The sequence below is a fragment of the Herpailurus yagouaroundi genome, unplaced genomic scaffold (genome assembly GCF_014898765.1).
Source record: "Herpailurus yagouaroundi ecotype Mexico unplaced genomic scaffold, PumYag 164, whole genome shotgun sequence".
NCBI lineage: Eukaryota > Metazoa > Chordata > Mammalia > Carnivora > Felidae > Herpailurus > Herpailurus yagouaroundi.
In genome coordinates, this window is record NW_024412405.1 from 44,021,020 (window position 1) to 44,048,500 (window position 27,481).

Genomic DNA, 27,481 nt, shown 5'->3' on the forward strand with positions numbered 1-27,481 from the left:
AATATTCAGCAATCTAGAATAACTCATCCCTCTGTGTTTGTTGATATGCGTGTATGCATGTGTGTATCAGTTTGGGGAAGGTATACCAGTTATTATGAATTACATTGTGAATATTTTAATTTTAAACATGCAGGTATTATAATTTAAGAATAGTAAAATAAATCACAAAATATTTCTGACTGGTTCAATTTTTGGAGATCTTAAAATGGTCATTTGAAACCTATCTTTACAGCAGTTATTGAACTGATCAGAAACAAGTAAACAGAATTTAATAGGAAAACTTTTATTATTTGCTTCATGTATTCAATTTCTTTAAAAAGTTCAAGCAAGAGGGAAACCTGGGTGGCTCAGTCAGTTAAGTGTCAGACTTTGGTTCAGGTCGTGAACTCATGGTTTGTGAGTTCAAGCCCCATATCAGTTTCTGTACTGACAGTGCGAGCCTACTTGGGATTCTATCTCACACCCTCTCTCTCTCTCTCAAAATAAATAAACTCTAAAAATAAATAAATAAAAATAAAATAAAAAATTCAAGCAAGAAAAATCATACTTACATAAAAGATAAAGCATAATTTTGTTTAAAATTACCCTAACAACTTCTAAAAAATATATTTCTTTTATCTATAATCATATGATTTCCGTTTTGAATGTTATAAATTCTGTAACTTACAGAAAATATTGAAAATATTAAAAAAAGAAATCATTTATATCTGAAATAAAGCAGGTATATCTCTATCTTGGTATAATATTTATGTTTACCTAAAAAATAAAAAACAGGTCTATAAAAATAAAACTCTATTGACTTTCTTAATACATACGTGCCAAACTATGTAATTCTAATAAAAATTTGTTAAAAACATAAGAAGGCCTAATTTACTATATGAGAAGCATCATTTTAACAAAATTATTTGAGAGCTATATATATATATTATAAATACAGTAGATATATATGAGGTATAATGTATATGAGGTATAATTGTAGCTACTAATATGTAATAACTACATACATTTGAAACCATTGTATCTTAGTTATTTAATGAGACATATGTCAATTCTTTCCTCTGACAGTTACATTTTAGAGAATTTCATGTTTTTTATGCTTCATCATGGATTATAAAGTAGGAAAGATTATAGAGAGTGATTTTATTTCTTTGCAAAGGACAGATAATTTTTTAAAAAGATACTATTTTGTTTATTCCTCTAAATATAATATCATGCACATGTGAAAAAGATTAACCTAGGGGAAAAAAATTAACCCTGAAAACAAAATGGAAGACAAGGATATGTGCAAATCTGTGATTAACTATTAAGTGGAATTTGACTATTGATTTAATTGCAACACATTAACTGAGATAAATGTATTAATCATGAATTTACTCTGATGTCATGTACACTGGTCAGGATAGGCTAGCTATGTTATAACACACAATAACAAATGAATAGAATGTATTTCTCAGTCCCAAACATTCTCAGTCTTCCAGGGGTTATTTTAGCATTTTATGCTGCCTTGGTCTTGGGAACACTTCCTTATAAATATTTCCTTACATGCTTTCATGGGCTGAATCTAGAAAATCAATGATGAGGAGTCAGATGCTTCTACACAGAAGTAAGAGCTATTATTTTGGTTCGTATTCATTGTCAGGAACAAGCTATAGCCTTATTTTAATGGAGAAGGCAAGTTCCATTCTTCCCTGGCCAAGAAGAGGAAGGGAATTAGAATAATGGATTAGCTGAAAAACATGCACTGTGCTATGTTTTAGCAATTATGGTTACATACTTAATTTTGTTGGAGATAGCATACTTACATAAGGATTACAATTTTTAAGTTAAATTTTTAGCTCTGGTGGGTGATTAAAATCATGCACAATATCATGTAAGTTATTCAAAGTAAACATCTCTTGAAAGCTTCGCAACTTCAAAACACAGAGCCTAAAGCTGCGTTAAAAATGTACAAGAAATTTTTTTCCTGAAGATTCCATGTTGATTTATGAAGGCATTAATTTGTCATTTAGTTCTTAAAATGGACTATTAATAATCCTTGACATTCAAAAGATAAATGTCTTTTTCTTTTTTACAATTAAAATCAACCTATGGCATTTTCAAAACTCAGATATATGTTATAGTTAGGAAAAGCGTTTTCCAGGGTTTTCTTAGGAAAACGTACTTGCAGTAACGTTAACTCAGTACTTTAAGAAAAGTCAATCAAAAGTGTAATCCAAATGACTTACTATTATTACAGCCCTGAAACTATTGCAAAATAGCCTGATTTAATTAAGTGATAAGGGGAGGATTTAGCATTGCTCCTGAAAAAATCTACAATTTTGAGATAAATACTTTATCATTACTACATATTAATTGAAAATCATTTTTATTTGTGACATTATAAAACTATGCACTTGAGTCAAATGTAAAAAAATATATAATCAGGTGAACCGGTATTAATTTGCAGTGTGAGGCATGATTGTTTCATATTCATATTACAGAAGGTTGTCTATGGTATAAAAGCCAACTGATATTCATGAAGAATATATTAAAGCCAGCTGTCAAATTAACCTTTGCTTCTTTGTAATAGAGCAAAACATCACCAGTTGTGGGAGGAAAGCCTGCTCCTACTTATTCTAAGTTCCCTGAAAGCTCTTATTGACATTGACAATTATCTTTTTCTATTACATTTTGAACTTTTATGCATGAAATAGTTTCTAGTTTTGTGTGACTACAAAGTGTCTGTTTAAGAACAAGTAGTGGTGATTTAGCTGTTCAGAGCTGTTTTTTGATAAATACTGTTGATGCAAAATGAACGAACCTTTTAGAATTTCTAAAAAAAAAAAAAAGAAGAAGAAAGAAAAGAAAAAGAAGAGAGTTTGAGGACAGCTGCCCAGGGTACACACTCTACACAAAGAAAAGAATGCTCTGGAGAAGGAACGTTTAATACAGGCTTATGTATGTTTTTTGTTTCATGAAGAGTTACAAATCATCATGATGAAGGACGGTTCAGAAAATTACAGACTTTATCTTGTGCTGTTAGTATGTGCAAAGTTGCAGGCTTTAGAGGTGTGGAAATAGAACTTCGGGAGATTATTTACTCCTATCTTTAGTCTGAACTGTTTCTTTAAGTTATTTGCTAACGAAGCAGGTGCTCAGGGCAGAAATAGAGCCCAAGCCCTGAAGTTTGGTGAAATCCTTTGGAAGCTGATAGAAGCATAGCTTCCTTGGGAGCCCAGGAGCAGGGCCCACAACATTAAAGGTTGAAAATTTCCTTTATCAATATAAACACAAAATTTAATAGACTCTGTAGTACTCAAATGCCTTAAGACTAATCAACAAAATTGTATTCTACATGTTTTTCATTGGCTATACCAAATGGTACTTTTTTAATGTTACAATAAAAGAAGAAAAATAAGAAAGGAAGAAAATAATGGTGGCAAGATGAAGGAAAAAAGTTACTGTGGAAATGGAATTTATGAGTTAGCAATGATGTCAACTCTTTTTTCTGTGTTCTATGGGCCAGAAAAATGATCTGTATTAATTAGACCTTAGAAATTAATTATATTGTTTATTATATTAATTCTAAAGTCCATTGAAATTTAAATTTTAATATGTACTTCACTATTAAGCATTTCAAAACATGCATTAGGATTAAAACTTTGCATGTAATTTCTTGGTATGGAATGATTACTAATTTTTTCTGTAGACCATGTAACACATTTTCCTCTTTTTTTATGTATATTCTACAAGTGAGCAATTTGGGATGTTTCAAAGTATCAACTCCTAAACCACTGTATTGAATGTGGTGAAGTTAGTAGATGTTAGAATAAATGAAGAATCAGCTAAAGAAATGAATTATTAATATTATGAAAATTTCTGACAGGTGGTAAAGGCCCTAAGGTTATAAAGATCAATGTGCAGTATAGACATCCTTCAGATGTCAAAATCTTATTCATTCTGGAAACATAAAAATGGGAAAATGTGTATTAAGGGATAAAAAATTCTTTGTTCGCATGAAGTTTCTAGAATATATCTTTTACTTAGAGGAGTAAAATACACAAAACATAATCTATATTTTCACATAATTTATCATTTATATTTAATATTTTAAATATATATACTTTATGTTTTCCTTCATTTAAAAATATCTATTCTTATTTCAAAGCATTTTATATTTTCAGGTTTAAAAATTATAAAAAGCCCATACCTTCTTAAAATTCCTAAATCTGTGCTTTTACAACCCTAGAATGAATTCATTTCAATAGGATAATCTTAAATAGTTCACATATTTGTAGAAAAATTCCAAATTATAAACAGCATTAGAAACATTGCTATTGTCAATTTTTCAGTATGGTAGATATATTAGTAAAATTTGGGTTTTCACATAATTTACTAAAAAGCAATCTAATTTGCAAAACAATAAAACAAGAATTTAGAAGTTTTATTAACTGATTATCTTAAGCCTCTTCAATATCTTAAATATTATCTTATTTAGCCCTTTCAATAACTCCTTGTGTTATTATAATCCCTTCTTAACGCACCTAGCAACAACTATACAAGCCATTTAATATTGTCATTGTATTTGCTATTATCTCATTTAGTCCTCACAACATCCTGGTGTGAGGATTGATATCCATTACCCCATCATTTGATTGATTGATTTCAGTTCGCATAATATCAAAGATGAGAGCAGAGAGGCACAAAGAGGTTATTTAACTCACCTAATGTCAGCTAATTAATGGCCATATACACTTGGGGCTGTGCTGGAAATGATATTCTTTTGCAAATAATATTCTTCTCTTCAACCCTTAAATAGCCCCTACAGTTTTGTTTTGTTTTTTTTAATGTTTATATATATTTTGAGAGAGAGAGAGAGAGAGCAGAGGAGGGGCAGAGAGAGCAGGAGGCACAGAATCCAAAGCAAGCTCCAGGCTCCAAGCTGTCAGCACAGAGCCCCATGTGGGGCTCACACTCAAGGAACTAAGGAGATCATGACCTGAACCAAAGTCAGATGCTCAACCAACTGAGCCACCCAGGCACCCCACCCCTACAGTTTTCAAAAGCATTTACCTCAATCTTTTTCTCTCTTGTATCCCTCTGTCTTTCCCTTCTCTCCATTCTGCTATGAGAATTTGTTTCTCCTGCAGGTAGCAGTTGAGTTTGATTTTAGCACTACCTGGTTTCCTTAATGACATCGAATACTTGCACATATTTAGAACAAAGGGTTAAAATTATGGAAAGAGCCTAAATGTCCATCAACTGATGAATGGATAAAAAAACTGTGGTTTATATACACAATGGAGTACTACAGGGCAATGAGAAAGAACGAAATATGGCCCTTTGTAGCAACATGGATGGAACTGGAGAGTGTGATGCTAAGTGAAATAAGCCATACAGAGAAAGACAGATACCATATGTTTTCACTCTTATGTGGATCCTGAGAAACTTAACAGAAACCCATGTGGGAGGGGAAGGAAAAAAAAAAAAGAGGTTAGAGTGGGAGAGAGCCAAAGCATAAGAGACTCTTAAAAACTGAGAACTGAGGGTTGATGGGGGGTGGGAGGGAGGGGAGGGTGGGTGATGGGTATTGAGGAGGGCACCTTTTGGGATGAGCACTGGGTGTTGTATGGAAACCATTTGACAATAAACTTCATATATATAAAAAAAAGAACAAAGGGTTAATTAATACAAATCTTCTGAGCTCTGCTCATAGTCTTCAGATACAAATGTTTAAGAACAACCTTTGCTGTTTGTCATTATTATCCCCTTCTGAGTGAGGGAGAGACAATATAACTTAAGGTATTTTTTCATAGATATCAGTTTGGCTTTATAAACTGAATACCATGAGCAAAGAAATTAAAGAATGATTTATGAATCTATCCTTATCCGTGACATAGATATTTTAAAATATCATGCTATTTATTGTCTTTAGACTACTCATACAAAAACATATCTATCTTCTAAAATCGTCTTCATAAGTAATTATGAATATAAGTTAGGAACAAGAGCCTAACTATGTTGTCCTGGTTTCTGCTGAGAAGTTAGTCCTTAGAACGTAATGGTGGCATTCTAGTCAGGGCCGCTACACTTGGGCTTTTTCCACAGTGAGCAGTAATCAGTATTTCTGAGCAGCTGCTGTGATTTCAGACTCTCTGATAAAGGTTTCAGTATTTTCAGACTCTGTTCTGATCGAGTCAAGATATCAAGTTTTGTCAAACTGCTGAGATATTTAGAAACTCAGCAATCGGATTCACTAAATAATCCTTTACAATAGGGACAAGACTCCTAGGACACTTTCCTTTTTCAATAGGTTTAGGTGAATCATCTGATTGAGCTTGACCTCTTGTCTTCCTGTACCAGCTAAGACAGATTCCTAATTTAAAAATACCTGGGGAGTAAAATCGGTAGCATCTGGAAGGGAAGGCTTTGTAGCATCTGGAGTGATGAGAGCTTTTGATCCCATTTCCCTGTAGGTCTCTGACTTTGCAATTACATTTGAAGGACTTTTCTATTGAATAATAGTTCCAGTCAAAGTGATATAATCACAGGCAAACACACGCACATGCACACATACACACACATGCACACACACAAATTCTAAATGGAGACTGCTTTTCCTTGTTATTTTTCTACAAAAAATAAATGTTATTCCTGCCTTACATAGTTATATTCAGCTTATTTATGGTGCTTTGGCTCTTATTAGGAAGTTCACAAATAATCTTTATCTAATATATTTTTGAATTTTGTAACACTTGCAAAGGGTGGAACATACCATTATCTAATATATGCAGCTAAAATACTTTTTGTTAACACCACCAAGCACGGAAGGTGGCCATTCTTTTAATTCTCACAGTTGACTACATTCATTTCACAATCAGAGAAACAGTTTCTGGAAATTATTGTCATATTTTCACTGAGAAGTAGCCAAGCACAATGATAAAACAGGGAAAGACAACGGGAACCGCACAGTGTGCCTCAGGGATGGCTTTACTGAGGAGGGGGCATATGAAACAAGACCAGATAAGGATGAAGTAGTCAACCATGCATGTCTGGGAAAGAAACCATTGAGACAAAGGGAAGAACGCGACCAAAGACTTGAAGCAGGAGTGTGCCTGACAGGTTTGAGAAACATGGAGACTAGTGTTACTGAGCAGAATGAGCAAGAGGGGTGGTAGGAGGCATAGAGAGAGGGGGAGAAACAAAGGCACTGATGTTCCGGGATTCTGCCAGGAGTCTGGCTTTTACTGTGAGAAGATGTTAAGCAGAGGAGGGACATGATCTCACCTACTTTTGAACAGGATCACTCTGACTCTTATGTAAAAAATAGAGCGAAGGGATGCAATGGTGAAAAACGAAAAGGATAGTTTAGGAGGTGATCACAGTCACTCAAGCCAAAGATGCTGGACACTTGGCCCAGAGTAGCAGTTGAGGCATTGATAGTACACGCTTGTTGATAGAATCCAGCATTAGCTGTGACTGGATATGATAACCAGCTGAATGTGGGGACACATTCAATAAACAGCCACACCAATAAAAGATGATTCAAAGGTTTTTTGGCCTGAAAAACTGGAACAAAGAGGTTTCCCTTTATAGGAGATAATGCTGTGTTATTCTTAAAATACCTCATCTGTGATAATGGAAACAACACCAAGGAAACTGGTGCTCAAAATTATTTTCCTTCACAAGCCTGCAACGTTCTCTGCAACTTTAGCTATACTTGAGAGTGAGGGATTTTCTCCAAAGGTCTTATCTTAAAATAGAGATGTTTCTTGTGTAAGGGATTAATGTAATAACAGGAAAACAGCACCCATTTAACAAAGGGAATAAACTGTCAAATTAGTGAGCTGTTATCCATCCAGATTCTGAGGATTTAAACTATAGAAAAATGCACAGAGGATACAATAAAGGGTATAGAATTGATATCAGGAAAGCTTTATGCAGTATCAAAAGGTAGCAAATCCTGAAGCTAGGATGAAGGCATTGAAGGCAATTAGAACAGTGGATGAACTGTATAAGATGCATTTTGCCTATATAAGTAATTTACTTTAACTATCACGCTCTCAACCTTTGCTAATTAAAGACTGAAAGTAAAATGAACAACACAATGGAAGCTTATACTTCGTTTCCAAAGTGGATGCCATACTTTGCATGCCAGGTTATTCTTTCATAGGACATTGTTAGACATTTAAATGGTATAGAATAGTCAGAAAAGTGGTTTTATGGGTGGACACATCAGATCAAAAACTTATCTTGTTACTATAAGAATTCTAAACAGCTAAGATTATTTTGTTAGTATTTCCATGTGATAAAATGGAAAATATAAAACAGTGTAATTTAGCAATATTTAGTGATAGAGCCAGTTGTACTTACACCTAATGTCAATACATTTATTCCTATTACACCTCTTTTTAAAAATCTCTTGAATTCTTCAAAACTGAATATAACTGACCATCACATTTGTTTTTGTTTGGTGAGTTTTTTTTTTTAAGTTTGTTTATTTATTTTGAAAAACAGGGTGAGTGGGAGAGGGGCAGAGACAGAGGGAGAGAGAGAGAAAATCACAATGTGAGGCTCAAACTCACAAACCCTTAGATCATGACCTGAGCTGAGACCAAGAGTCGGACGCTTAAACGACTGAGCCACCCAGGTGCCTCTGACCATTGCATCTGAATCATTTTCTACATACGGCATTTATTGTGGTTCCCTTCAAGTGTATTACATTTTTGTAGGGCATGTTTTTTTATAAGAATACTTGGGTTACTATTAGATTCTGTACTTTAAATTTTTATTTTATTTGTTATATTTATGATTTCACTACAGCTACTATTGATTTAACTATGCATAAGTATCTCCTCCAGCATTGAAGGAATTAGCCCTTTTGGGTGAATTTAACAATTAGTAGTAAATATTACACTTTTGTGTACATGGAAACTCAAGGCATAAATGTATTTTTTTCTAACAAAGAACCAAAGACTGGCTACCTTGGAAAAATATAAAAGCTAATTCCTCTAGGTTGTCTTTTGCAGCTTTTCTTAAAGTATTCTTTCAAAGAAACATACTTGGGGTGAACTTTTCTACTCCAATTTATTTATTGTTTTGTCCAATTTATTTATTGTTTTGAAATTAAGTTCAATACATATTTTTGAATTGCTTATATACACAAGGCACAGTTTTAGGTATCATGTAACCTTTCGTTAAGGTTGCTATTTAATCAAAGGTGTCCATGGTACGAGTAGCACAGATTAGGGGATCACAAGGTCATATTTCTCTTTGATCCAAGGTCAGAAAATAACACTCATGGTATTCTCATCCAAATTCTCCGTGTTACAAACCCACAGACTGAATATAAGATTTTATATGAGAAGACTTCACCCTGTTACATACAGATCCAGCCCCGTTCTCTGACACAGTAATGTTCCATAACAATGTTAAATAATTAAATAATCAGGTCACATCACCACCTTGTGATCTCGAACAAGTAACTGACCGCTTCTCAGCTTTCGTTTATTCAGATATAAAAAAGAGAAATTAAAAGACATCCAGGCAATAGAACAGGTGATATATGAATGATATTAAAGGGTTGTATTCCTTAAGTCATTTTTCTAATTTCAGATGAAAACGTTAGAAAAAAATAATTATTTTAAATGTTTATTTATTTATTTTTGAGAAAGAGAGAGAGAGAGAGAGAGAGAGCACACAAGAGCAGGGGAGGAGCAGAGAGAGAGGGAGAGAAAATTCCAAGTAGGCTCCTCACTGTCAGCACAGAGCCCGACACAGGGCTTGAACTCACTAACCATGAGATCATGGCCTCAGCCGAAATCAAGAGTCAGACGCTCAACTGACTGAGCCACTCAGACACCCCCGAAAAAAATAATTTAAAAATAAGTTTTACGTACAAATTCACATCCAAGACTACCTAACATGAGTTATATTCTTTGCCACTCTGGATTGACCACGTGCTCATCTCCGAGGTTCCTTGGAGCATTACAAGGCCTTTGGGCCAATACTGTGGAATATATTCAATAAAAATAAATAATGTTCTATAACTATAGGTCTGTGAGTTGCTTGGGGTACTTCTATAGTACCACCCTGTCAGCATTAATTAGTAACAGTGACTGGACTTTTGATTTGAGCCTGGTTTTGGTGAAGCCTGAGGGGTTTTGACAGATTAGGCTGGTCAGGTAACTGGAATGTGCTTACATAACCAGCTTACAAAAGAGATCCCGGCCCCGTGCAGACTTTGGACTTCCTGGTACTGAAGGGCAAACACATGTGCTGAAGGTGGTTCGTGATGTGCAAACCTGTTTGATGCAGCAGTGCTAAAGATGTCCAAGCCTGCCCCTGAGATCTCAGGACACCTTTTCCAGTGCCAACCCTTCTCTTACTGCTCGTGTCCTAAATACTTTGCTTGAATAGGAAAGTTATTCAAAAGTTATTCAAACAAATTAAATGCCTCGTGTATGAGGACGAGGGGTCTAGGAAATAGGCGCCTTTTAGCTGGAAAGCTCTGGGGCTAAAATTTCTTATAATACCCACAGTCACAAAGCATTGCCTTTTCTAGGAAATTAGAGCTAATAGAATTTATGATGTTTTCCTGGAGAAGTGACAAGAAGGATTGAAGCATGGACCATTCTATGGATAGAAAAACAGTCATTTGGCAGACTGAAACTGTTGTCCTCCATCCATATTAACACCAGTTTCAGACTAGCTTCTCTTTATAGTCTCAGGAGATGACTTACAAAATCCAGTTGCTGCATATGTCCTTGTTTATCTCCAAAAGAGAGAAAGATAATGTAAGGTGCTCTCCTAGAAAGGTGAAAAAAAAAAACAACAACAACAAACCAACAAACCAAAAAACAGCAACAGCAAAAAACCTTATCCAGACACATCTAGGCTGTGAACTGGGTCACATCCCCACCCCCTAGAGCAATTACTGTGACTGCAGAATGAGAATGCATGGATTTGGGTTAGTTTCTTCCAAAGTACACAGGATGCATAGGTGGAGATTTATAGACCAAATGAGGATGATCAAAGTAGAGGGAAGGCAACTACATTTTCTATTTCACCAGGAAGGTTAACAACTAAGCCTTAGAATGGGTACAATGAGCAAAACTTTGCCAGAGCCCTCAGCAAATGTTTCTTAAAATTCTCCTTTATAAGGGAAGTACTTTTTACATTTTTGATGGAAAGGAATAAAGAATATATTTTACATTGCAGCCCAGTATGTATGTATGTATGTATGTATGTATGATTATATATATAATATTATATATGTAATATATATTATATATATATAATATTATATATGTAATATATATTATATATATAATCTGTGTATATATTATTATCTAATACTTATAACAAATCAAATAATCAGGGAAAACACCCTTATTTAAATATATGAGCTTTATTTTCTCTTCTATTTTATTCAGTTTTATAATTCTGGTTTTAACCAGTAAATTGATGTAATCATATACTAATGGATCTTCCCCTTGCAGTTTGAAAAAGTCTGCATTAAGATGTGGATATATAATATATATATCAAGGATTCCCCATCTTACAATTAGTTCCAAATTTTAATTTCTATAAGAGATAATGTAACTGGCCTAAAGTCAGTTATTATGGCTATGACTTTGGGAACCCACCCCAGGCTACATTGGCTATTCACAGAAGGAGGAAATATATGAGCCCAGCAGCTATTCCTAGAATTTTCTGTTACAATATCATGTTTCCACAGGGAATAATTATTTAGTAGCCTGTAAGACACTTCCATTGTATTCCAACATCCCCTCAACTGACCTTGAGCACTACAACTAGTTATAGTTTTTCTTTTTGACAGAGTATCCTTCTATTTCTTAAACATCCTGGACTAAATTGAATAAGAAAGTTTAGGGGAGCGGTTCTGAATTTACTTGTTCTGTGATTGTGTGTGTGTGTGTGTGTGTGTGTGTCTGCTTGTCTGTCTCTCACTGAGTTAGATAGGAATTAATCTTTTTTTTTTTAATTTTTTTTTTCAACGTTTGTTTATTTTTGGGACAGAGAGAGACAGAGCATCAACAGGCGAGGGGCAGAGAGAGAGGGAGACACAGAATCGGAAACAGGCTCCAGGCTCTGAGCCGTCAGCCCAGAGCCCGACGCGAGGCTCGAACTCACGGACCGCGAGATCGTGACCTGGCTGAAGTCGGACGCTTAACCGACTGCGCCACTCAGGCACCCCTGGAATTAATCTTTTTGATCACCAAGTTCTACAGCAGGACTTGACATGTGTTATTCTATTTAATCCTCTCTTGGTAACCTGGTGAGGCTGGCATTATTATCTCTAATTTTACAGATCAGCACACAAGGCACAGAGAGTTTAAGGGGGACACCACAGATCACACACCTGGTTAGTGATGAAGCTATGACAGGAATCCAGTTCCAAAAGTTGTATTATTTTACTGTGCTTCTTGGAGCAGTGGGGGAGGTGGGGGTGGGTGGGTGAGAGTGTTACTCAAATTCATGTACTAGTTCAGTGACTTTATTCAGGGAGGAATTAATGGGGTTTCTGTCTTAATCCAGTGTACAAAATCTGGCAAATGCACTGAAAGAGACACTGGAAATCATCCAGTGTGTTTGAAGTACAGAAATGCCATGCCTTGTTTTAATTAGAGCAAAAGGCAATATTGTTACTGGGGTTTTTTGTTATTTTATTTTATTTTATTTTTTTGGTTTGAAATCAAAGGTCTTCTGTACCTAGTTTTATTCTGTGAAGAGTGTAACATAGAAACAAAGTAAGGGGAAAACACATAGGACATTGTTGTCTTGTTGTTTATAATCATACACTTTTAAATATTAGTGCAGAAAAACAGAAGACCTAGCCTTTGGGTAAAACATAGTCAATAAGAATTAGACCTCCTTCCTGTGTAATTATGCAGGTAGTAAAAGTAACCAATTCACACAAATCTCGCTCTCCATGTTTTGCTCCTATATATGCTGAAGTCTGTTTCTATGACTAGTCAGTCAAAGCTTTTAATTAAAAAAAATCATTATTTCAGTTCAAGAGCAAGATATGTCAGTGGGACTGACGACCTCCCTATTTTTCAACAGAATGATGAACCTCTAAGGTTGATTCAAGCTCTGGCACTCTTATTAAAAAGCCCTTGACAAAGGTACCAAGTTTTGAAGTAATCCTATCCTTGAGGAGTGATTTAAGAATCTTGGTTTAGAGTTATTGGCTTGCTATTTTTAGAACTTCCCTTCTCATGTATCTTTATGGATTCAAAGTGTCATTAAATTTCTGGAGCTGTAAAGAAATTGTCTTCTCACAACTCAAGGATTTTCTACTGTGGACAAAATCTTGGATGGTTCAGTTTTTCATTTTATGGAACTGAGGGAAATTGCTCAAGTGAAGTTTAAAGTGCTGAGTTAAGAAATAGCCTTGAATTTTTACTAAGTAGACACAGTATTTATAGTTGACAGTATTTTTGGAGCTTCCAGGAAAATATTTGTTTTCAGATCCACTTAACTAAGAGTTAGTTATTAAGAGGGGTAGGGAATGCTTTTGTTTGTGCATGCTAGCTTAACTCAAAGTAAAACATGAATACTTCAGTAAGAAATAAACTGAAATAAAAATATCAGAACAATGTAATCTAGAAAAAAGCACTGCTCCAGTACAAATTTTATCTTTTAAGCACATGATTCTGGATGAGGTTGAATTTCTGTAACAGTTGGTTTAGCATGGACTTCATTTAGGAAAGTGCACCCTTACCACACTGGAGCAAACTGGTGCCCTCTGGTGCATACAAGGTGGTTATCGACCTCGTACGTGCCATGGGAAACAATGGTTAGAGTGGAAATGCAGATTGCACGAGGGAAACATTATATAATGAAGGAACACAGAGAACTCTAACATAAATTTAAAAGCTGGCATGACATTATTATTGCCAGCAGTGAAAAGAGAAGAAAGGTGCTGGAGACAGTAAGGTTGGTGACAGCAGATGGGTGAGAAAAAAGAGAAGAGTAAATTTGTGAGCAGGATAGATAGTAATGTGAGTGTGTCCTCTTAAGTGTTTTTGTACTCAACCAATGGCTTATTCTGGGAAGAATGAAAAGTAGAGAAGGGAGGGTATGTGCTAAAGTAATGCAAGTAAGATGTAAAAAAAAAAAACCCAATTTATTGCTTAGTTCAATAAATATTCATTTCTAACTCACATAAAGATGGACTTGTAAACCTATTCCTGAATTCAAGTGTCACACTGAATGTCCTGCCTTAAGATTTCAAATCCTGAATTATATTTTAAAGGAAGCTGGCACCTCTTAGAGGAATGGGTAAATGGCAAGAGTATTACAAAGCAGTTAGATTTATGAGTAGAAAAAAGAAGAAAAATAGGAAGCAAACTGAGTAGTTTTGAACATTTAAATATATTTACTCTGAGGAAAATACACCACTTTTTAGCACAGCATGGATGAGAATTAAGTGCCCCTGTCCTGGAAAGATGTATCTGTTCATGACATCCTGCCTCCAGTCTGGTGGTGGAGGAATAATACATTCTGACCCTCAAACAATACTGTTCCTTCTAATCTCAGGGCCCTGTCGAACCATAACAGTTCTGCCACTACAGAAGGGAGGTGGTTCTTAAAGAATGACCACAGTGTACAGGAATTTAATTAATAGGTAACTACAAGTGCAACTTCTGGTCCAGCTGCAGCTCCTTTACTGGAGAAATCGAGGCAACTTCTGACATTTAGTGCTAGTGGCTTAGCAAACGATTTTCCTCTACTCCAACAGAAAGCCCGACACCTTATGTCTACATCAATCAGGCTCCCATAAAATAACAGGAGATTGCAGTGGAAAGAACTTCAAGGCTCGGGTACTTTTTAAGAAGTCTTCAGGGAAACTCAAAGGCAACAGGGCAAACAGAAAACAAAGGCAGCAGAGGAAATCTTAGCCGCTGACATCCACAGTAGCACAGACTGTAAACGGTCTAAATCCCAGCCAAATAAATAAAAAACCTCACATTAAAGGCCTCTTTCCTTTTACCCAGTACATTATGTTCAGCTTTCTACAAAAAATTACAAGGAAGTTAAAAGGCGTGAAACAGTCTGAAGAGACAAAGGAAGCATCAGAACCAGACACAGATATGGCATAGACTTTGGGACGATTAGACAGGGAATTTAAAATAATGTGATTAGTAATGTGCTGAGGACTCTAAGAGAAAAAGATGACAATGTGCAAGAATAAATGGGTAATGTAAGGAGAGAAATGACTCTCAAAAGAATCAAAAGAAAGCCTAGGAATCAAAAACTCGGTAATAGTGTAAGATAAGTCAATAAAAACTTCCCAAACTGAAAAGCAAAGAAAAAACTGAAAAAAACATGAAACAATATATGGGAACTCTGGGACAATTACAAAAGCTGTACCATAATGGAAATACTGGAAGAAGAATACAGAAGAAAAGAAGAGGGAATATTTGAGGTTATAAGGGCTGAGAATTTTCTGCAATTAATGAGAAACACAGAACCATAGGTACACAAAAGCCATAAAAACACCAAGAAGGATAAATACAAAAAAATCAACATGTAGACATATCATATTCAAACTGCAGAAAAATGAAGGCAAAGAGAAACATTTGAAAGCAAGCAGAGGAAAAAACCTGTAGTTCTATGAGTTCTCCCTTTCCTGGCTTGAGTAGCGATTACTTTGTAGCATTCACTCTTATACTCATCACGATGCACATTTCATGAATTTTTCTATATACGCGTTATTCTTGCATATGAAATTTTATCAAAATAAATTCCGGGTGTGTTTTACTACAGAATCACATGCTCATAGCACTATTTGTGCTTTTAATGTTATAACTCTGCAGGCCACGTGAATATAATTACAATGTTATAATTATTTGGAAAATAATGTATACTAACCTCACAATTACCACTTTGATTCATGGATTTAGAAAATTCCTTAGAATTGGGGCATCTGGGTGGCTCGGTAGGTTAAGCTCCAACTCTTGATTTCTGTTCAGGTCACGATCTCACGGTTTGTGGGATCGAGCTCCACGTTGTGCTATTCACTGCCAGCTTGGAGCCTGCTTGGGCTTCTCTCTTTCCCTCCTCTGCTCTCTCTCACACACACATACACCCACACACACACCCTCAATCAATCAATAGAAAAATAAAATTCCTTAGAATATATTAAACCACAATCTGATCCATTATCAGTTGTCCTTTTTCTATAATTCCTGACGAGGGTCTATTCCATCTTCACTATTATGTTCCCCCTACCACTCTTTTGTACCAGGAATGGTGTTATTTACCAAGAATACAAATGTGATTGATTTGCAGTCTATTCTACAATGGCATGTGGGAGAAAAGCAACAAAAATTTTAATAACATTATTTTGAAATATAAATAAAACACTTGTAACTCACATAATATCACATAACATCACATCTGATAAATATGTCACAGAAGATATGGTTGAATAATTTTAATGAGGGTTGGGATACAGGACACTAGGAAGGGTATCAAAATGATGAAATTCATTTTTAGCTTGTAGAGTAATATGCAATCTTGAAAACTGCAGAGTCAAAGGAAATATAGTGGGAAAAAGCCCCGCAAAAAAGTGGGGTTATTTATTGCCAAGATGTATTTTATATGGGAAAATCATGTAATATAAAACCAAAATATAACTTGGGGCCAGTGGAGAAGTGTAAATGTCAAGGTAAATAGTTTTATGATGAAGCAGCTCTAATTATTAAAATATTTTCATAAACCTGGAAAATTCTTTTTATTATTTCTTGCCTAATTTCCCAGGTTATTACTGCTAGTATAATTTTCAAAAGATTATGGTATTAGACAGCTTGTCTTCATCATGACCTTAGTGAGAGCATTCAGTCTTTCATCATTAAGGGTTATGCTACCTGTGGGTTTTTTAGAGGTTCTTTACCAGATTGAGGATGTTTCATTTACCTAGTTATGTGGAGTCGTTTTATCATCATAGGGGGTTCGTCGGCTTTGTGAAATGATTATATTCTGTGTCTTCTGAGATAAGCATGTGGTTTTTGTCCTTTATTATATTATTATGATGTATTACATTCAGTGATACTCAGATGTTAATCTACCTTTACAATTGGTCATGGCATATAAATTTTTATATGTTGCTGCATTCTGTTTGTTAGTGTTTTGTTGAGGAACTTTGTGTCTATATTCATAAAGGAACAGATAGAATACAGTAGCCTCTGACATTGAATTTAATTCAAAATTATCATTCTGTAGTGCCATGTCCATCTACTGCCTTCTGATTTACTTTGTTCCTGAGGCACTTTATGTAGATGATAGATAAATAGATGATAGACGATAGATAAGTAGATGATAGATAGATAGATGGATAGATGGATAAATTCTTATAAATGTTTCAAAAAATAATTTTAAAAATTCAATGTATTGAGAGTTCATGTGAAAATTCGATTTGTCATTAGAATTTGTTAATTTTTGTATTTTGTATTTGATATTTACAAGTAAGACACTCTAATTACGAAGTTTACCTCAACTGTGATTAATCAAGTTTTCAAATATATAAAATGGTAAATTCATATAATACATTTAAAAAACAACATCGTCTTTGATATGATTCACATAGGAAAATTTTAATTATCAACTAGGTAATACTGCAAATAAGAATTATGTCAATCATATGCTGAGCTCTTATTCTTGCTAAACAGGGATATAAGCATTTAAATTTGACTGTTGTTTTGAGAATGCCACTCATCCAGAAGTCAGAAGAATTTTAAAAATAGTTTTAATACATTTTACCTAACTTATTTTCAGAAAATATAATCGGTTGTGCAGAATGATTTATGTTTCAATAGTCAAAAAGATTGATCACAAATATACTTTTGTATCTATCTTGCTGCAAAATAGCAACTCAGTGAGAAATGCTCTACAATTTCCAGGAGGCTTTTTTTCTCTTTGAAAAAAATTGTATCAAATTAGTATGATGTTTTGCATCAATATTGTAAATCAACAATTTCAACAACACAAATCAAATATGATATATCGTTACTTTGATTGGAGTTCATTTTTCTTTAATTTTTTTTTCAACGTTTATTTATTTTTGGGACAGAGAGAGACAGAGCATGAACGGGGGAGGGGCAGAGAGAGAGGGAGACACAGAATCGGAAACAGGCTCCAGGCTCTGAGCCATCAGCCCAGAGCCCAACGCGGGGCTCGAACTCACGGATCGCGAACTCACGGATGGCTGAAGTCGCACGCTTAACCGACTGCGCCATCCAGGCGCCCTGGAGTTCATTTTTCATAGACACCCCTAGCATATCACTGACTTCATTCTTCCTCTTATTTCCCACCTGTTTCCTAATATTCATTCAAATAGCAATCTAATTTTGCTGCATAAATGCACATTTCTGTAATTCTTATCTTTTTTCTAGACATCTACTTCCAATTTAGTTATGGCTTATGATTTATTATGATGTCTTAGAGTAGAGTAAGCATTGGAAATAGAAAACAGGTTTTTGTGGTTATAACTATTTGTATAAACCTGAGTGTGTTATCCAACCATCAAATCTCAGTTTGCTCATCCATAAAATGGGAATACTCATTGTTTTCATATGATCATGTCATGAGACAAAATGTGAGAATAGATTTAAAAATCTACCATAGAATGAATTTCATGACAGATATTCTCTAAATGGCTATGACTTTTCTTGTGACAGGTAGTATAGTTGATTATTTAAAATACATAGTTTAGATTCAGCAATAACAATTCAAATCCAAGCTCCTATGTATATTTGGTAAGTATTTTTTAATCCCCTAGATTATTCATCTGTAATATTGTGTAATTATAAGTGCTAGGATGAAAAGTAGAATAATAAATTGGAAAATTTTACCAGAATGCCTGAAAAATAGTAAATTTTAATATTCTTTACTTTCCTGATCCCCCATTTTGCTTTCAGAATAATCTCTTTTTAAAATATATATACAGGTGTGACCAAGTCACTCTTAATAAACTCCTACTAAGATAATAAATAACCAGTAATAAATATAATAAATAACCAATAACTTCGTGCTAGCACCTCCATACTTCACTTGCCATTGCTCCCTATGTAGCAGTTTTTTATTCAGCATTCTTTTTACATGCCTTTCTCTCTACCTGAATGGTTTGTATGTTAATCTACGTGGAGAACATCTATTTCTCTAAGTTTTTTTTTCAAATATCACTTACTCCACATGGTCTTATTTGTCCATTTCTGATAGATATATTAATCTTTCCTCTGGAGTGTCGAGTAATTCCTTGTATGTCTCTTTGTAGCAACTTACACTGCATTTGTGATTTATGTCACCATATTTAATTCTTCTGCTAAATTAATGCCAAAGCCATTATAAGACTTTTGATTTGTTTGCCTTTACAGTACAAGGTCATATCAGAGTGTCTCACAGATGGTAGGTTCTCATTTGTTGCGCTGAATTAAATAGTGGTTAGGCTATATAGCTGACATCTAGCCAGTTAGCATTTTTTCATTCATTCATTCATTCATTCATTTGAACAATCTAATATTCATCAAATATTTATGGAACTCCCACTATATGCCTATTCTAGACTTACTAAATCGAGTAAGTCTAGAGAAATCGAGTAAGATTTATTCCTTAAGGTCAATAGTACAAGGAAACGGGCATGTAACCCTGTGTGACTAAAATTTAATATTGGTGGAAGGAAAGTCTGGAAAGCAATCAAAGTTGAAACATGGTATTAGAAAAATACTAGCAAGTGAGGAAACGAAAATTGGGAGTTTATCCTATTCTTTCCAGGAAAATGTTTTAAAAAGGCTAATAAAAAAAAAGTGAAGTGAGTTATTCAGGCAGGATTTTTATGGCTTATTTAAAATGAACAAGGCTTGAACAGACTTATAAGGTGTTTTTTTTTTTTTTTCTTGTAACACGTGATAGAAAGGAAGAGACTTACAAACGTAGGAGAAAATGGTGTTTGAGTGAGGCAGCATCTGGATGGAAACAGGGCATAAATGCTTGGAGATAGCCCAAAGAGACCGTTCTTTCTGCAGTGTTGACATGATGGGACGTGAAAGTGCCAGAATGGATAAAGCAGATGGAGTCATGACTCTGGAGTGGTAAATGGAGGGACTTGATGCCTTCTAGTATAGTCTTCCATAGTAAGGGGAAGTAAATGACCTTAGTTTGCATGTCTTCATTCTCTTCTCCCTCTCTTCAGGAACAATCCAAGGAGAAGTTCATACCCTGTAACTCGCACCCTTACAGATTCTCTGAAAAGGCTCTAGCACAGGTTATCTATGGCCAAGATACTAGCCCCTGCATTATGGATGGCACCTGTTAGCATTATGCAGGATGTAAACATCATCTGCACAACTGTATGTGACAGACAGCTGGTCCAAAAAGTTTTTAGTGCAGCTTCCAGTCATGTGTATTATATACTCTCTCCTCTTTCACTTAGTGTTTTTAATTTTAAAGTTCCTTGTGTCGTAGTCAGCAATACTAGCCTGTTCCTTCTTTTTTCATCTCATTAACTGCGCTTGAGTTTAGGTTATTTTTTAAAAAGCCATAATTACTTACATAATATCTTAAAATAAAAACTTTAAAAAAATTGCTCAAATGTCGTCTCCTTAGATAGGCAGGCCTTCAATAAACACACTATAGAAAATTGTTCTCTGCATCTCCTTTCCACACACACACACCACCCTCACTCTCTTACTCTCTGTTATTATCTGATATTACTAGTTTATTTTATATCTACTTTATTAAGATGTAAGCTCCATGAGGGTTACTATTTGCTTTTTTCTTTGATGTACCTGGCATATAGTAGATATGCAATAAATACTTGTTGGGTAGATGACCACTGAGTTAACCAAAAAATCCTCTGGATTATCCAATTAAAAATGGGCAGAGGACATGAAGAGTTTTCCAAACAAGACATACAGATGGCCAACAGACATATGAAAAGATGTTCAACATCACTAATTATAAGGAAAATGTAAATCAAAACCATAATGAGATACCACCTTATACTTGTCAGAATGACAAAAATCAAAAAGACAAGAAACAACAAGTGTTGGTGAGGATGTGGAGAAAGAAGAAGACTCGTGCACTGTTGGTGGGAATGCAAACTGGTGGAGCCATTGTGAAAAACAGTATGGAGTTTCCTCAAAAAGTTAAAAATAGAAATCTTGTATGATCCAATAATTCCACTGCTGGGTATTTACATAAAGAAAACAAAAGCACTAATTCGGAAAGATATATGCACCCCTATGCTTACTGCAGCATTATTTACAATAGCCAAGATATGCAAACCACCTTGAGTGTCCATGGATAGATGCGTGGATAAAGAAGATGTGGTATATAGTTATACTATGGAATATTAGTCACAAAAAAGAAGATCTTGCCATTTGCCACAGCATGGATGGATCTCTAGAATATTGCAATAAATGAAATAAGTCAGACAGTGAGAGACAAAGATTCTATGATCTCATTTATATGTGGAAACTAAAAAGCAAAACAAATTAATAAACAAAAATTAGAAACAGACTCATAAATACTGAGATTAAACTGGTCGTTGCCAAAGGGGGAAGGGAAGGTGAGGGAATGAGCGAAATAGGTGAAGGGGTTAAGAAGTACAAACTTCTAGCTTGTAAAATACTCATGGGGATAAAAAACACAACATAAGGAATATAGTCAGTAATATTATAATAATGTTTTATGGTGACCAATGGTAACTACATTTATTATGGTGAGCATAGTGTAAGATACAGAATTGTGTAATCACCATGTTGTACACCTGAAACTAATATCACATATGTCAACTATGCTTTAAAAAACCCAATATTTTGAAGAAAAAATATTTCATGAGTCTGGATGATCAACAACTTTGTTCAGATTTTTAAGGCATTTTATGCACCTTAAAAGCTGTTTGTGGCTCACAGTACTCATTTCTCTCCCCTCATTATGCTGGCCAGTAATCTTAAAAACAACTTGATGTGATCAAGGAGAAAAAAATAAGACATAGTTGCATATACACTTACTGGCAAAAGGGACACTTTCACCTGGATTTTTCAATCATATTAATGCAATTTTATATGACCAGAAACCACACAATTTTTAAACCTTTTATTTCCAACTGCAAAGACAATATAACAATGTTTACTCCAAGCCAGATACGCTTCTGTGAGCCTGATCTAGAAGTCACTTTGGCAATAAAGACATTATTATTATTATTATAGATAATAATATATTTCCTATTTATGTAGGGTGAATATTATTGTAAGAATATTTCTAGTAAAAAAATCATAATTACATTTTAAATATCCAAAACACTGGCATTAATGTGTTTTCAGAATAAAAAAGATCACATCTGAGCAATGAAATATAGGTTGATATATTTTGAATTATTTAAACATAATTAGATAGCAATTCATTATAATATGTGAGAGTAATTTACTTTCAAAATAAAAAATAATTTAAAAATGAACAGGGTAATAAAAACATTATTAAACCATTGATAAAGCAAATTTAATATAATTGGTAAGAAATGTTAAGGATGTAAAGAAGAAATGTTCAAGCTTATTGTAGCTTTTAAATTAAACATCCAATTTCACAGTAAAGAAACATACCTTACTGACACATTTCTATTGACACCATAGATATAAATAACTTTTTGGAAAATATGTTGGTAACATAGCCTTAAAACCTTAAATCATTTATACCATTTAGACTGAATGTTTGTGTCCTCTCAAAATTCAGGCATTGAAGCCTAATCCCCAAAGTGATGGTATTAGGAGGTGATTAGATAAGGGTGGAGCCCTCATAATTGTGATTAGTGCCTTACAAAAGAGACTGCATACAGCTCTCTAATCCTTCTGCTATGTGAGATCAGCACTACAAGACTGGAAGACAGCTGTCTATAAACCAGGCATGGAGCCTTCACTGGACTTTGAATGTGTCAATGCCTTGATCTTGGACTTCCCAGACTCCAGAACTGTGAGAAATAAATATCTGTTGCTTATAAGCCACCCACTATATGGTATTTTGCTATAGCAGTCTGAAATGGACTAAGAGAACCATTTTGGCCAATAATTCAAATCTAATAACAATTTATACAATGTCATAGGGAAAATAATGTAGTTTAAATAAAGAAGATATTTCAAACTATATTATCTGTATTTATAAATATGTAGGAAGATTTCCAAATATCCAACAATAGAGAACTAACTCAGAGGATCAGAGTATACCTACTTTAGCTTGAGATTGCATACATTAAAATTGAAATTAATAGACTACATGGAAACATGGAAAATGTATATACAAATTACTATGAGCAAAAAAAGTACATAAAATTTTATATCCTGTAACAACTCCATGAGAAGGGAAAAATTGGGAAGAATAATCATTCATCCTGCTACAGTAATTCTGTTAGTATAGTGCTTTTATGAGTGGTTTTGTTTGTATGTCTGATTACTTCCATATTTTATATTATATAATGATATTTTTATGCTGAAAAAAATTATTATTTTTTGACATTTAAAAAGCCCTAAGAAAATTAAGATTAGGAAGTATTTCTTTTTTATTTAAATATGTATTCCTAGTGTTCTATCATTTGAATTATTCCATAAATCATCTTTTAAAAACATATAATGGAATAATTCTTCCCTTTTCTGTCTGGAACTTTATCACATCACAACTCTGGATTAATGATTTTCTTTTAAAATAACTTTATTGGCTTATGCATTTGATCAATCTATCCTTGGCACTATAAATGCACTAGAAAGGAACCCAGGGAGCATTCTTAAGTTGATATATAGCTCTCAGGCTCAACAATTTGCAAACCCAGCAAGTTAAACTACCAAAGAAAAATTAATAAATGTAGGAGTTATTTTCTGTTTTTCGTATTACCCTTGCCAGTTTAAAATAGAATTGCCACAGAAATAAATTTTGCTTACTTTACCTGAGTAATTCAAAGAATGATGGACAGAAAGAAGATATTTTTGTTAACCATATATCTTAATTTTTAAAAGTGCTATTAATATATATATATATATATATATATATATAACATATATACACACACAGACATATATAAATTTAAAACAAAATAAATACATACACATACAAACACACACACATACACTTGAAATTTGATGGAGAACACACATATTCTCTCAGGTAGTTTTTTCCATTAAATTTCATACATATGATTTATATTTTTTCTGATTTTCCATGCATTTGATACGAATATGTGTGTGTATTCTATCAAACATATATATTGAATGTATCTGACTATGTGTCCCTTGGATTTCAACATTAGTATACTGCCATGTGATGACATCTTTCAGCCAGAAAGTAGTTTATAATTGAAGATACTTAACATAATATATAATTAATTACTTAATTTAAACCTTTATCAATTTCATGATCACTAAATACCTTTATTTTTAGTTTGACACACACACACACATATATATTTATATATATATATATATTTAATGGAGAATGGATACAGGCAGGTTTAGTCACTGATGATAGCAATCTGGGAATATTTGTGTGTGTGTGTGTGTGTGTGCGTGTGTGTGTGTGCATGTATACTCTAGTAACCCTACTTTTGAATAATGTTCTAGAGAAATATGCACATAGATTTATAAAGTATATATGCAAAGATATTTGTAGCGCTTGTTTGTGGTGGTAGAGTGTAGGTGGCAATGTGGGTTTCTGCCATGTAGTACCAGGTAGTTGTTTGAATCATGAAACTCAATGCACACCCAACACCATGGATATAATTTAAAATACAGTGGGAACACACAGATGGTAACCACACTTAGTGTGGTGACCATTTTGTTATTTATATAAATGTTGAATCACGATGTTGTAAACTTGAAAGTAATGCAAAACTGTATGTCAGTTATTCTTCAATAAACAAACAAACAAACAAACAAACAAAAAATACCCCCACAATGCTTAATGAAAAAGAAAAATATATATACTGAATGAGATATATAGATCGATATCATTGATTATGATTTAAAATAAATCTGAACAAAACAACCCAAAGGGGAGGATGCCTATTAGAGCAGTGAAAAATTAATAGGAAATGGGGACATAAATAAATGATACAGAAAATATAAACATCCTTGTCTCTTGTGATTGAATTGAAAATGTAATTAACTAAACCTTTTCTGTCAAAGGCCTTGATGGAATCTTAAGTTAACTCATGAATTCAACCAGATTCAACAGAGAAAAGCAATACTGCATTACAGTGTCTTCAATAAATTACTTAACTAATTTTAGTTTCAGTTATTCCTTATCTGTGAAGAAATTCTCTAATACAAAATTTCTAAAGAAAGCATTTTCAAAATATGCTTTGACTGAGATGGGGACTTTGAACCGCAATCCTCCAAACTTTGATGGAATCTCTCCCTGGGTACAAAGAACCAGATTAGATGTCCAGGTTCTCTTTTTGGTTGGTTTCTTGTCCCCTGCCACCACCAATATCACCTTAATTAGTTTAACAAAGGTGCTTCCTCAAACTCTGGGGGCAAAGTAGAATGCCTAATTATATGTAATTTTCCTTCAAGCTTGTTCAAAGATACCTGCAGGGTTATGTTTGTTTAAAACTGTATCTGGGGAGACACACACTTTGGCTTGCTGAGCAGACTTGGTAACAGTGGTAGTAGTTAGGGTTGGCTTGCTTAAGAAGTCATATGAGGGACCAAATCATCTTCATGTATATTCAGCAGAGATCAGTGAGTATCCACAGGGAAATAAAAACCTCTTTAAGAGAATAATTGAAAAGGAAGACAATTGGTTTTATAGATTTGCCATAATTGGGGAGGAAAATAGTGCACATAGACTACATATGGTGGTTTGTTATATATCTATTAAAAAAAATGAACAATGCATTATTGTTCTTCGAGATATCTAATATCAAGTTTAATCAATACAATAACATTTAGAAACTTTGAGGGACAAGATTTCAGTTTCTTATTTTTTTTATTTTTTTAAATTCATTTTTTAATGTTTATTGATTTTTGAGAGAGAGAGAGCAGGGGAGGGGCAGAGAGAGGGGGAGACACAGAATCCCAAGCAGATTCCAGGCTCCGAGCTGTCAGCACAGAGCCCGATGCAGGGCTCGAACCCATGAACTGTGAGACCATGACCTGAGCCAAAATCGCATGCTTAACTGACTGAGCCACCCAGGCACCCCTCAGTTTCTTACTTCTTAGTTATTGTTACCTCTTGATGTTTCAAGGGAAAAACAAGTGAATCCGAAGTTGTTCTTTCCAGACCTACCACTTTGGATCTAAATTACATCACTGTATTATAATTTTTGGATTCATCAAAATCTAAACCGTGCTGGTAGTTATAATTTTTTTCCCCTCTGGTGTCCCCATATTAGTTAGGAGAAAAAAAAATGACAATATCTGTATTCCAGGACTTGATTAAATCTCAGATGACACTTTAAGAGAATTTTTTTAGAAAGAGCTTGAGTAAGAAGAGACGCAGCCACAATATAATCACAGCAGAGCCTCTTAATCCATTGTATTCAGGTAGATAAGGTTATTCAATTTTTCACAATATTTTAACTTGTGCCAAATTTGTCCATACAATTTGGAAACTACATCTAAGAGACTTCGTGCACATTGCCAGGCTGGGACCTATTTGTCACCTGGAAAGATGATATTTGGTTTCTACTCAGCAGGGAAAATAACAACAGCAATAACAGCAAACCCACGCTGCTAATCTCTAAGCACACTTTATCCAGGATTACAGTTTACCAGTCAGGAAATTGTTTAAACGCCTGGGAGGGCAACATAATCTTCCCCAGTGCATGCCCCAGGAAAGAATTGCCTGAGACCTCTTTGGCCTCTCCTCAGCAATTGGAAGGCTTTAGAAAATTTATTTATATTTATAAATATTTTTATGTAGAGAGCACTAACTAATCCTATCTCTAAGAAGGAGCGTGGGAGATATTCTGTTAATTATGTTGCCCACCTCAGTTCTCCTGTGACATGCAAAGAACGACTAAGTGATGAAATATGAAGATAAAAGGTATGAGAAGAAAGAACAGAAAACATCTACCCTAAATTCCACTATTATTTTTATAAAATATGTTAAAACACAAAAATGAAATATACCTCCTCAACATGTCTTCTCCATCCCAATCCTCCTAAAATGTAACTTACTCTATTCTCATGTGCATGAGTCACTGCAGTCATCCAACAACTACCCTACAGTTTTGCAGCTTTTCGATGTATGTTCCACACTGCTTCTAAACTGATCCTTCTAAAGCCAATATCAGTTCTCTCTCTATTACAAATTAATTAGTTGTATCATCTTGCCTACAGCACAAAGTCTAAATCCCTCACTGTGGCATTTTTAGCTTTCTGGAAAACTCCATTCCTATTGGCTTAAATTGTATAGAAATTATTAACTCACATACTTGGAAGGTAGAACAGTCTTCAGGGTTTGCTCATTCCAGTGAATCAATAAT

At 34.2% G+C, this 27,481-nt stretch overlaps 1 long non-coding RNA gene across 1 annotated transcript in view; it reads right to left on the bottom strand.

Moving 5' to 3' along the window:
• The window catches only part of LOC121037870 (uncharacterized), a 132,584-nt gene extending 105,315 nt beyond the window's left edge, over positions 1-27,269 (bottom strand). Inside the window, exon 1 of the long non-coding RNA XR_005794032.1 lies at positions 27,174-27,269. This is a non-coding gene — a long non-coding RNA (uncharacterized LOC121037870). The remainder of the gene's footprint in view (positions 1-27,173) is intronic.
• Positions 27,270-27,481: the final 212 nt, after the last annotated feature.